Source organism: Engystomops pustulosus, chromosome 4 (genome assembly GCF_040894005.1).
Source record: "Engystomops pustulosus chromosome 4, aEngPut4.maternal, whole genome shotgun sequence".
NCBI lineage: Eukaryota > Metazoa > Chordata > Amphibia > Anura > Leptodactylidae > Engystomops > Engystomops pustulosus.
In genome coordinates this window covers 87428841-87440121 of record NC_092414.1, presented here as the reverse complement: position 1 = coordinate 87440121, position 11281 = coordinate 87428841, and positions in this window count along the sequence as shown.

Genomic DNA, 11281 nt, shown 5'->3' with positions numbered 1-11281 from the left:
CCGGCATCTGCTCAGCGTCCGATATATCGGACGCTGAGCGTTAAGAGGTTAATGACTATGATTGCTCACCTTCACCAAAGAATTGAGCAGTAACTTTTGCCCATGTGTAGATTGCCTTAGGTTTTTTTCTACAAGGTGATGTGCCTGCAGCAAATCCGCATGGCACACTATTTACTTTCAGATCTTTTATGATTGCCTTACATGTGGACCTAATTATTTTGTCCACCCAGAAATGTGACCGGTCTCTGGAGGGAGAGACCACCATGTGCAAATTATGTCACATTTGGTCATTTACACTACACTGGTGAGCAATAAAAATGTTACCCTTCTAGATCTGACCTTATTTATGAACACTCTTTGATACATTTGTGTAGTGATCATTTTGACCTTAAAGAGAACCCGTCATGCAAAATAACCCCCCTAAACTAAATATATTGTCATAAACTGCCATTAGAGAGCATTGCCTCTATCCCTTTATTGTCCCTCTACATGCCTGTAAACCTAAGCAATGAGGTCCTAAAGCAGTATGCAAATGACCTGTGAAATGTCCAATGAAGCATTAGCATATTCAAGCTGTCCACTCTATTCATGAGTGGGAGGCACAGCCACACCCCCAGTGCATGACTGACAGCCTGTATAATGATGTGAGGCTGTATAATGATGTACTTCCTGGTGCTGGTGGCCACGCCCCCTGCAGCCTGTGTGTGCATGTGTGTGTGTTTAGGAGAGATACAGCAGCTCCAGGCAGCCATGTTACAGCAGAACATGTCAGATTCATGTGTAGCTGATGTCTGTGTCTCTCACCTGTATATTAGGAGGATGCAGCATGTCAGCAGATGCAGCACAGATACCAGCAATACTTTACTATACATTATACACAGACATGAGGAGAGGGGAGGGGTAACAGGGGTGACATCACTGCCTCTGACCATGTGACCAGCCTCATTTACATGATAAAGAATAGATGATTTTACAATGAATAATGTATGAAATAACTAGATAAAGGCTGGGATGGGATCCTTGTGAGCTGCTCCAACAGGTAGAGGTGACAGGACAAGTGACAGAGACCTGATGACAGGTGTCCTTTAAGAGTGCTTTAGAAAGTTACTTCCAAAAAAGACACAATTTCAGGTCCCTATAGGCTTGTGTAGAATGTCTCAAAAAGACACACTCCAACAATTTATTGAGTGTCTGACATGTGGTGTACAACATACGGTGCATACAGAAACATACCGAATTTTTATTTTAATTGATATTCTCTTTGCTTAGATGTGAATTCACTTAAAAAAACATAAATTAACCCCTTAAGGATGCAGGGTTTTTTCGCTCATTTCTCGTTCCCAACCTTCAAAAACCTATAACTTTTTAATTTTTACGTGTACAGGCCTGTGTGAGGGCTTATTTTGTGCGTAACAAATTTTACTTTCCTGTAATGTTATTTATTTTAACATGCCGTGTACTGCGAAGCTGAAAAAAAATTCCAAATGTGGAAAAATTTAAAAAAAAAAAACCTCATGTGCGTCACGTTCTTGTGGGCTCAATTTTTACGACTTCGACTGTGCGCTCCAAATAACACCTCAGCTTTATTCTTTGGTTCGGTACGATCGCGGTGATACCAAATTTATATAGGTTTTATTGTGTTTTAATACATTTTCAAAAATTAAACGAATGTGTACAAAAAAGAAAAAAAAATTGCCATTTTCTAACGCTAATAACTTTTTCATACTTTGGTGTACGGAGCTGTGTGAGGTGTCATTTTTTGCTAAATGAGCCGACGTTTTCATTGCTTCCATTTTTGAGGTCTGTGCGATATTTTGATAATTTTTTCCATTTTTTTATGTGATGTAAAAAGGTGTAAAAGTCGCATTTCGGACATTTGGGCACCATTTCCCGTCTCGGAGGTCACCACCGGCCATAACAACCGTTTTTATATTTTGATAGATCAGCGCAGAGCGTTAAGGGGTTAATACACCTGGAGGGTAAAAATGTTCATGTTATCCCATGATCAATCCCTTGAGTTTGCAGTTTTCAAGATGTGGTTACTTCCTGTGGATATACTGGAAGTTAAGTTTCTTTACATAAGAAAACTATCATCCTAAAACCAAGTCAAATGGTGCTCCTGCTCCTCAGTGCCCTGCCAAGGATTAGTTTGGATACCTAGGGTTATCTGGATGGTGCTTTTCTATGTCCCAAGGAGAACTAGGAATCTACATTTTATAACAATGAAATTCAAGGATTATGGTTCTCCTGGCAAATTTTCTGCATTGGAAGCCAGGTAGAAATGTTTTGTGTGCATGTAAAATCTACACACTTTTATCTAAAACAATGGGAAGAAGCATAGATATGACCAGAATGCCATTGAATCTGCATGAAAATCCGCATTGCGTTGCACACATGATGAATTTGGTTGATGGAAGTGCTTCTGCAGCGATTCCAATTTGCAGCTGGTATTTAGCAAACTCCTACAGCGCTAATCATTGCTATAAGCAGCATGTAGGTGGGATTTGTAGAAATGTGATCCACTATGATGCCACTAAATCCATGTGGGTTAGCCACCAGTAAGGGTGATGCCACACGTGGCATTTTGAATGCGTTTTGGCCCATTTTTAAGCAGTCCGCCAAAAAATGCATTCTTTTTTTAACACTTTCATTTTTGACAGGTGTGACCAATTATCTTAATTAAAACTGGTTTTCTAAAACGTATGCTTTTTTATCGCATGCGTTTTTGGACGGACTGCTTAAAAACAGACCAAAAACTTGTTCAAAAGCCATGTGTGGCATCACCCTAATGTGTGTTCCAAGGCATTCATATCAACATATACGCAATCCTGCAGCACCTTTTCCTGCCTCAAGGCGCTAAAGCATGCGTTTTGAAACAAAATACTACTGAAGAAAGGATATTTGGCCAATTACACCGCTGTTAATGTGTGTTAACACATGCATTAAGATTGTGTTAATGGTTGACCGCAGTGTAATTGGGCAAACCTCCTCTATTCAGCTGTTGTATTGTTTCAAAACGCATGCCACGTGCAAATGCAGCCTCAGACCTGTGCCTCATGCTCACTGCCATGTGCTGTTGTTTGAATGGATATGTGCAGGGTTTCTGCTTAGCCACAAAGTGACTTGTATTTTGACTTCTATTACGCACGAGGCTTGAGGCTGGCACCACACGTAGCGCTTGCAAATGCAGACAGTCACGCCCACCGGGGCGGGTTTTGGCCCAATCGCATCGGCGTTTCTATGGAAACTCCTGCGATCGGGAACGAGCCGCCGGTGTTTTGCGTTAAATTAACGGCCGAGGCCCGCCCCGGTGGGCGTGAATTTGTCTGCGTTTGCAAGCGCAGACAAAGCGCTACGTGTGGCGCCAGCCTGAGGCTGCGTTCAAATGTTCAGGTTTTCAGATGCAGTTTTTGATGTCCAAACCAGGAGTAGAGTGAAAAAAAAAAGAGGGCCAGCCTCTCTCAGTGCGTTTTGAAACTCATTACAACAGCTGAAGAGGTGATTTGCCTAATTACATTACTGTTAACCTTTGCGTTTACAAAACGCAGTGTAACAATGCATTTACATTTTCATTTTGTTAACATTTGCATTTACAAAACGCAGTGTCAATGCAACATTAATAGTAATGTAATTAGGCTAATCACCTCATCTCAGCTGTTGTAATGCGTTTCAAAACCGCGCCCTTTATGATATGTTCTCTATGATCCACACCTGCTTTTAGCTTCAAAAACTTCATCTGAAAAACTTGGTTTGAACGCACCTTGAGGTGGTCCGTTTTTTAAGCAGTCCGTTAAAACACGCATGACTTCAAAAATGCATTTGTTTTTGTCTGTTTTTAATTGCGCAAATTTGGAAAACCTGTCAAAAACAGATGCATTTTCAAAAAACGCATGCGTTTTTTAATGCGTGTTTTTTAACAGATTGCTTAAAAACGGACCAAAAACTGTTTCAAAACGCCATGTTTGGAATCACTCTGAGGGCGCGTTGACACGTTGCGTTTTGACCTACGTTTTCATTGCGTTTGAAACGCATAGGCAAATCACCCCTCCTCAGCTGTTGCATAATTACATCACTGTTAACATTTCCGTTTACAAAACGCATTGTAAACGCAATGTTAACTCATGCGTTAACATTGCATTTACAAAGGTAAACGGTAATGTAATTAGGAAAATCACCTCTCATCAGCTGTTGTATATGCGTTTCTAACGCAATGAAAATGCGACCAAAACGCAACGTGTGAACGCGCCCTGAGGCTGCTGCCACACATTGCGGTTTTGGACTGTTTTAACCCTTTAAGGACCTGGCCCTTTTGTTTTTTTGTTTTTCATTTCTATTTTTCACTCCCCACAATCAAAAATCTATAACTTTTTTTTTTTTTTTTTTTACACATAAAGAGCTGTGTGGAAGCTTGTTTTCTATGTAACAACAAACTGCACTTCATAGTGATGGTATTTATTCTTCCAGGCCGTTTCCTGGGAAGCGGGGAAAAAATTCCAAATGCAGTGAAATTGGTGAAAAAATTCATTTGAAAAAACTCATTTTCTTGTGGGCTTGGATTTTACGGCTTTCACTGTGCGCCACAAATGACATGTCTATTTTATTCTTTGGAACGTTGAGAATACAGGGATACCAAATTTGTATAGGTTCTATAATGTTTTCATACATTTTACAAAAATGAAAACCTGTACAAAAATTTTTTTTTTCAGAGTTTGCCATCTTCTGGCGAAAATAACTTTTTCAACTATTTTCATGTACAGAGCTGAGGGTGGTGTCATTTTTTTGCGACTTCTGATGAAGTTTTCAGTGCTACCTTTTTTAGGACTGTGTAACCTTCTGGTCACTTTATAGAATTTTTTTTATGTTTTTCAAAATGGAAAAAAGTGGCATTTTCAAATGTGGGCACTATTTTCTGTTACAGGGTTAAACACAGTGGAAAAAAAAAATTATATTTTGATAGTTTGGGCATTTTCTGATGTGGCGATACCTGATGTTTTTATGATTTAGGCAAAGGGGAGTTATTTGAAATTTTAGGGGTTTTTTATTATAATTTTTACTTACTGTTTTTAAGACTCCCTAAGCTACTTTAACCCTAGGTTGTCTGATTGATCCTATCATATACTGCCATACTACAGTATAATACTTACCGGCTGTGGAAAGGGCTCAGCCCATGAGCCCTCTCCATGCACCCGCAGCTGACAAGTGATGTGCTAAAGCATGCGTTTTTAGTCCGTTTAACCCCTTCACGCTCCGTGGCGGATATATCCGCCACGGAGCGCAGTGACTTAGCGCTCAGTGGTGGATATATCCGCCACGGCGCTTATGCTGGCTCGGCTCTGGATCAGAGCCGAACCGGCATCGGGAAACACGGGGTGCCGGCTGTAACTAATAGCCGGCACCCCAGTGTAACACCCGCGATCGGAGTTGTCTCCGATCGCGGGTGCTTAACCCGTTAAATGCCGCGGTCAGCACGACCGCGGCATCTAACCTGCATCTGGGGGGTCTTTCCTCCACGATCGGCCCCCCCGAACCGTTTTCGGGGGGCGCCGATCGTTGCTATAGTAACTCTGGGGTCCGATCTGGACCCCAGAGTTACTTGCAAGAATTGCCAGTAAGATGGCGTCTGTGACGTCATCTTACTGGCACAGTGCCAGCCTATGCAAGTGTATAGGCTGACACTGATAATACTCTGCAATACATCAGTATTGCAGAATATTATCATGAAGAAGCAATCAGAAGATTGCTTCTTCATGTCCCATGGTATAAAAGTGAAAAAGTAAAAAAAAAAAAAGTTATTCAATAAAAAAATAAAGTCATAAATCACTAAAAATGCCCCAACTCCCAAAACATATAAAGAGACATATAACTCAAAAAAAGTCTAAATCATAACACAAACCCCACATATATAGTATCACCGCGTCCGTAACAACCCGTAGAATAAAAGTAAATCATTATTGAACCCCCACGATAAACGCCGTAAAAAAAAACTGGTATAAACCCTCCAAAAATTATGATTTTTACCTTTTCAATCCCAAAAAAAATGCTATAAAATGCGATCAAAAAACCATATGTACTCAGACATGATACTCGTGCAAAGTACAACATGTCCCGCAAAAAACAAGCCATCAACCAGCTCCGTAGCCAAAAAAGTAACAATGTTATGCCACTTGGAAGACGGCAATACATAAATGATAGATTTTTCCCCACATTAGGGTTTTGTTTGACAAATTTAGTAAAACGTAAGAAAATATATTCATGTCTGGTATCCCCGTAATCGTATCAACCCATAGAATAAAGATAACATGATTATTAGGCTATACGGTGAACACCAAAAAAAAAAAAAGTAAAAAATCCAGTACAGAATTGATGCTTTTCTACTCCTGCCCTCAAAAAAAGTTCCTAAATTTTCAACAATAGGTGATACCAACCCCAAAATGGTAACAATGGAAAAAGCATCTCATCGCGCAAAAAAAATGCCGTCACATGACCCAAATAACGAAAAAGCGAAAATTTTATAGCCTTCAAAAGGGGGCAACGAGAAAACTAAAATCCTGGCAGCTGCAGCGCCCTCCTTCCCTTCTGCACCTCGCTGTGCGCCCATAAAACAAGTCACAGCCACATGTGGGGGGTCTTTGTACTCAGGAGAAATTGCAGAACAAATTGTATGGTGGGTTTTCTCTTTTTATATTTTGGAAATGTGTAAATTTTAGGGCTAAATGAACGTATAAGGGAACAATATGACCACTCTAAATTTCACCTCCATTTTGATTCAATTACTATGAAGATCTCAAGGGGTTAACAATCTTCGTAAAAGCTGTTTCTGATAGCTTGAGGGGTGCAGATTTGAAAATGGGTTGGTTTTATAGGGGGTTTTGATGCTAAATATGTAAAATTTCATTCAAAACTGTATTTATCCCCAAAATAGTCAATTCTGAAAATCCGGAAAAGCGATATTCTATTTGTAAGCCGCGTGACATCAAAATAAATTATCCAGACATTTCAGAAATTATGAAAATGTAAAGTAGACAAATGGGAAATGTTATTCTGCAACTTATTTAGCTGGTAAATCTATCTGCCTGAAAACGCAATGATTTAGAATTTCGAAAATGGCAAATTTTTCAAAAAATTTATCATATTTTCTTTTTTTTGTAAATAAACGCAAAACTTATCTGTCAAAATTTACCACTAAAATGAAGTACAACATGTGGGGAAAAAACAATCTCAGAATCGTTTTGATAAGTAACAGTGTTCAAAAGTTATAACCATATAAAGAGATGCAGGTCAGAATCTAAAAAATCGGGCTGAGCCTTAAGCTACAAAATGGCTGCGTCCTTAAGGGGTTAAATACGTTTCTGAATGTTTACCATGCATTTTGCTTAGAACCCCTTTAAAGAGAACCCGTCATGCATGTTTTTATATTTTGATAGATCGGGCATTTTGGGACGCGGCGATACCTAATATGTTTGTGATTTTTACTGTTTATTATGTTTTATATCAGTACTAGGGAAAGGGGGGGGTGATTTGAATTTTTAATATTTTATTAATTTTTTTATTTATTTTTTTTTCCACTATTTCTTAGACCATCTAAGGTTCATTAACCCTAGATGGTCAGATCGCTCCTACCATACATTGCAATACTTCTGTATTGCAATATATGGCATTTTTGCAGGTCATTCATTACAATGAGCCACTGGCTCATTGTAACGAATCTGCAGAAGCCAGATAGCCTCGGATCAAACCAAGACCCGAGGCTACCATAACAACCAATCGCCGCCGCCCCCCGATGACGTTCGGGGGCGCGGCGATCATAACAAAGATGGTGATTGAGAGGGATAATAGCCGCGATCGGTGCAAGCACCGACCGCGGTTATTAGTGGTGGGGGTTTTCTGCAAAATGCTAAAAACCCCACCTTTGTATGAAGAGGACTCAGCCGGTGAGCCCGCTTCATACACTCCTTATACCTCTGTGCCATAGAGCTACGGCGTAGAGCGTTAAGGGGTTAATCTTCATTTCTAGAAGTGTAGGCAGCTGTGAAATAGATTAAAACCAGCCAAACGCACGGTAATCTATTTCACAGCTGCCTTCACTTCTAGAAATGGAGATTAATGGGTGCAAAGCAGCCAAATGCATGGTCAACATTCAAAAATACATGCGTTTTAAAAACGTTTTTAAATGGTTCAAAAATGTGACGTACAGCATCACCCTTAAAGGCATATCATACAATACAAAAAAAGAAGAAAAATATATATTTATATGGCTCTGACAGATGTAAATACAATAAACCTTTTATCCTCAGCTACATCTCCTACCACAAAGTGTCCTAAACCTTGGATCTGCTGATTTCATTTCCTGGATTGCAATTGGTGAAAACTGCAGCAAGAACACCAGAGTGACCATGGAACAGTTCGCAGAGTGACTTACCTCCCAGCCCTATCTATCCACTTACATAACACAGACAGCTATCAGTTAACCCTTGACTTGCCCAGCAGCATACAGCATCATCTCAGTTTGCTTTACACTCTACATCCGTTACAACGGAATCAAAAGTGTCACAGCACAGGCCACCTCCGGAGCAGGGATCAGCGTGTAATGAGACTGCTGCCCACTCTAGCCGGAGAGCAGCGCCACCTGTCTGCAGCACTAAGAACTGCAGACTTTCCATCCCATTGCGATCACGTTGAAGCCTCCGGTTACTGGCGCGCCTTATCCTTTTATTCCGGTTATACATAATGAACATCAAATAAGTACCAAATGTAACTATAGCTTATAGCAGGGAGCGGGACGAACAATAGCTAGAACCGATGTATGATCGGTTAATTGCAGCGATGGTGCTAAGTAATAGTAAAAATAAAATACATATTGAAACATATAATGAATGGCAAAGAAAGATAGAAGTTGGAATTTAAAACAAAAAAAAATTAAATAAAAAAAAAAATAAGAGGAAAAAAAAAACTAGCAGAGGATGGTTTCGATCCATCGACCTCTGGGTTATGGGCCCAGCACGCTTCCGCTGCGCCACTCTGCTACATGAAGTATGGTTGTTGCATCAACTTAATTCAGGCTTCACTGTCCTCAGACCCTGCATACATCAGAAAGCTGTTATTTTGTGGCCCCTGTCCTAAAGCTGCTGATATGTTATATGATACCTTTATAATGCCTTAATTTAAGTACATTTTATAACACAATTAGGTAACTTCTTGCAATTTTTTGTCACTGTATTCTTTTTGCTGGATAGACAGAATATAGTTTATTAATATTATTACTTTTGGTGTGAAAAGGTGTTAAATAGAGTAATCAGTGCCCGTCCTTTTTGCTATTTACGTGTGGTGCTATAATGTGTTAGCTTCATTCTCTGGTTCTTTCAGATTATGGCATCCATGTACCCTTAGGCTGGTGCCACACGTGGCGCTTTTGTCTGCGTTTGCAAACGCAAACGCAGACAAAGTCGCGCCCACCGGGGCGGGCCTCGGCCCGATCGCATCGGCGTTTCTATGGAAACGGCTGCGATCAGGAACGAGCCGCCGGTGTTTCGCGTTAAATTAACGCAAAACACCGGCGGCTCGTTCCCGATCGCAGCCGTTTCCATAGAAACGCCGATGCGATCGGGCCGAGGCCCGCCCCGGTGGGCACGACTTTGTCTGCGTTTGCAAGCGCAGACAAAAGCGCCAAGTGTGGCGCCGGCCTCAGGATGGTGGCACAAGTTGCGTTTTGAACCCGTTTTAGTCCGTTTTTTAGCAGTCCGTTAAAAAACGTATGTGTTTCTGAAAATGCATCCGGTTTTGACAGTTTTTTTTTTTTTTTTTTTACAGCCGACGTATGTACGTCGCATATACATAACCCCACAGGCCAGCAATGGGCATTCGTCCCCACAGGGAGTGGTATGGTGCCGCACATAGGACATGTTCTATCTTTCCCCGGATATGGCGGCATATTTCTCTATGGAGAGGGGCGGGGGTGAGCTTCAGTACGGCGGGCACGTGGTCATCTGAATGTAGCCTTAGGCCGGCACCACACGTGGCACTTTGTTTGCGTTTGCAAGCGCAGACAAAGTCACGCCCACCGGGGTGAGCCTCGGCCCGATCGCATCAGCGTTTCTATGGAAACGCCGATGCGATCGGACCGAGGCCCGCCCTGGTGGGCGCAACTTTGTCTGCATTTGCAAGCGCAGACAAAGCGCCACGTGTGGAGCCGGCCTTAGGGTGATGCCACACGTTGCGCTCTTGGACACTTTTAAACCGACTGAAAACGTATGCTTTAAAACAGCCCAAAACGTGATGTGTGCCTTACAGGCAGCTCAAATACTGGCAGGGGACCAAGCAAGTGGTGTTGATCTGTAAGGTTTGACGCTCAGTTTTGTGATACCATTTGATCTGGGTAACACTTCTACCCACACATGGGGGTTATTTATCATTAGACCAGCTCCTTGGGACAGTCTTTGGAGCTTCGCTGCCCACCATTTTAACCCCTAGGCGCACCACGACGTTATACTACGTCCCCGGGGCTAGATGCTTAGCGCACCGGGACGTAGTATAACGTCTAGCTTCTGGGACCGGCTCACGAACGGAGCCGGTACCAGAAGCAGCGGCTGTCAGCTGTCTATCACAGCTGACACCGCGCTGTAACACCCGCGATCGGAGCCGGCTCCGATCGCGGGTGTTAACCCCTTACACGCCGCGGTCAAGCATGACCGCGGCGTGTAAGGGTGTTCCTGCTGTGGATCGGATCCCCCGTGCCGCTTACCGGGGGATCCGATCCTCTTCCGGGCAGCTCCGAGGACTGGCATGTGCCCCGGAGCTGCCCGGTCTCCATGGCAGCCAGACCCCTTCCGGGTCTGGCTGTAAACTGTCTGAGCATGCGCAAGCTTGCTCAGACAGTTTACACTGCTCTACAATAAAATAGTATTGTAGAGCAGTGTATTGGACTTAAACCAGTGATCAGAGCATCACTGGTTTAAGTTCAAGTATGTATAAGTAAAAAAAAATGCAAAAACAGTTAACACTACACATTATAATAAATAAAAAATAAATACATAAAATATAAGCCCCTAAAATGTCACTTTCCCATAAAAAACTTAATAAAGTATAAAAAACATAAAAACACAAAAAAAACCTGCATATTTGGTATTGCCGCGTCCGTAACAATCTGCATAATAAAACAGAATTGTTACTGGACCCGCACGGTAAACGCCGGAGGAAAAAAACGCAAAAAACGTTCCGAAAAAAGATAATTTTTAATTAATACCCTATAAAAAATGCTCTAAAAAGTGATTTTAAAAATTTTATG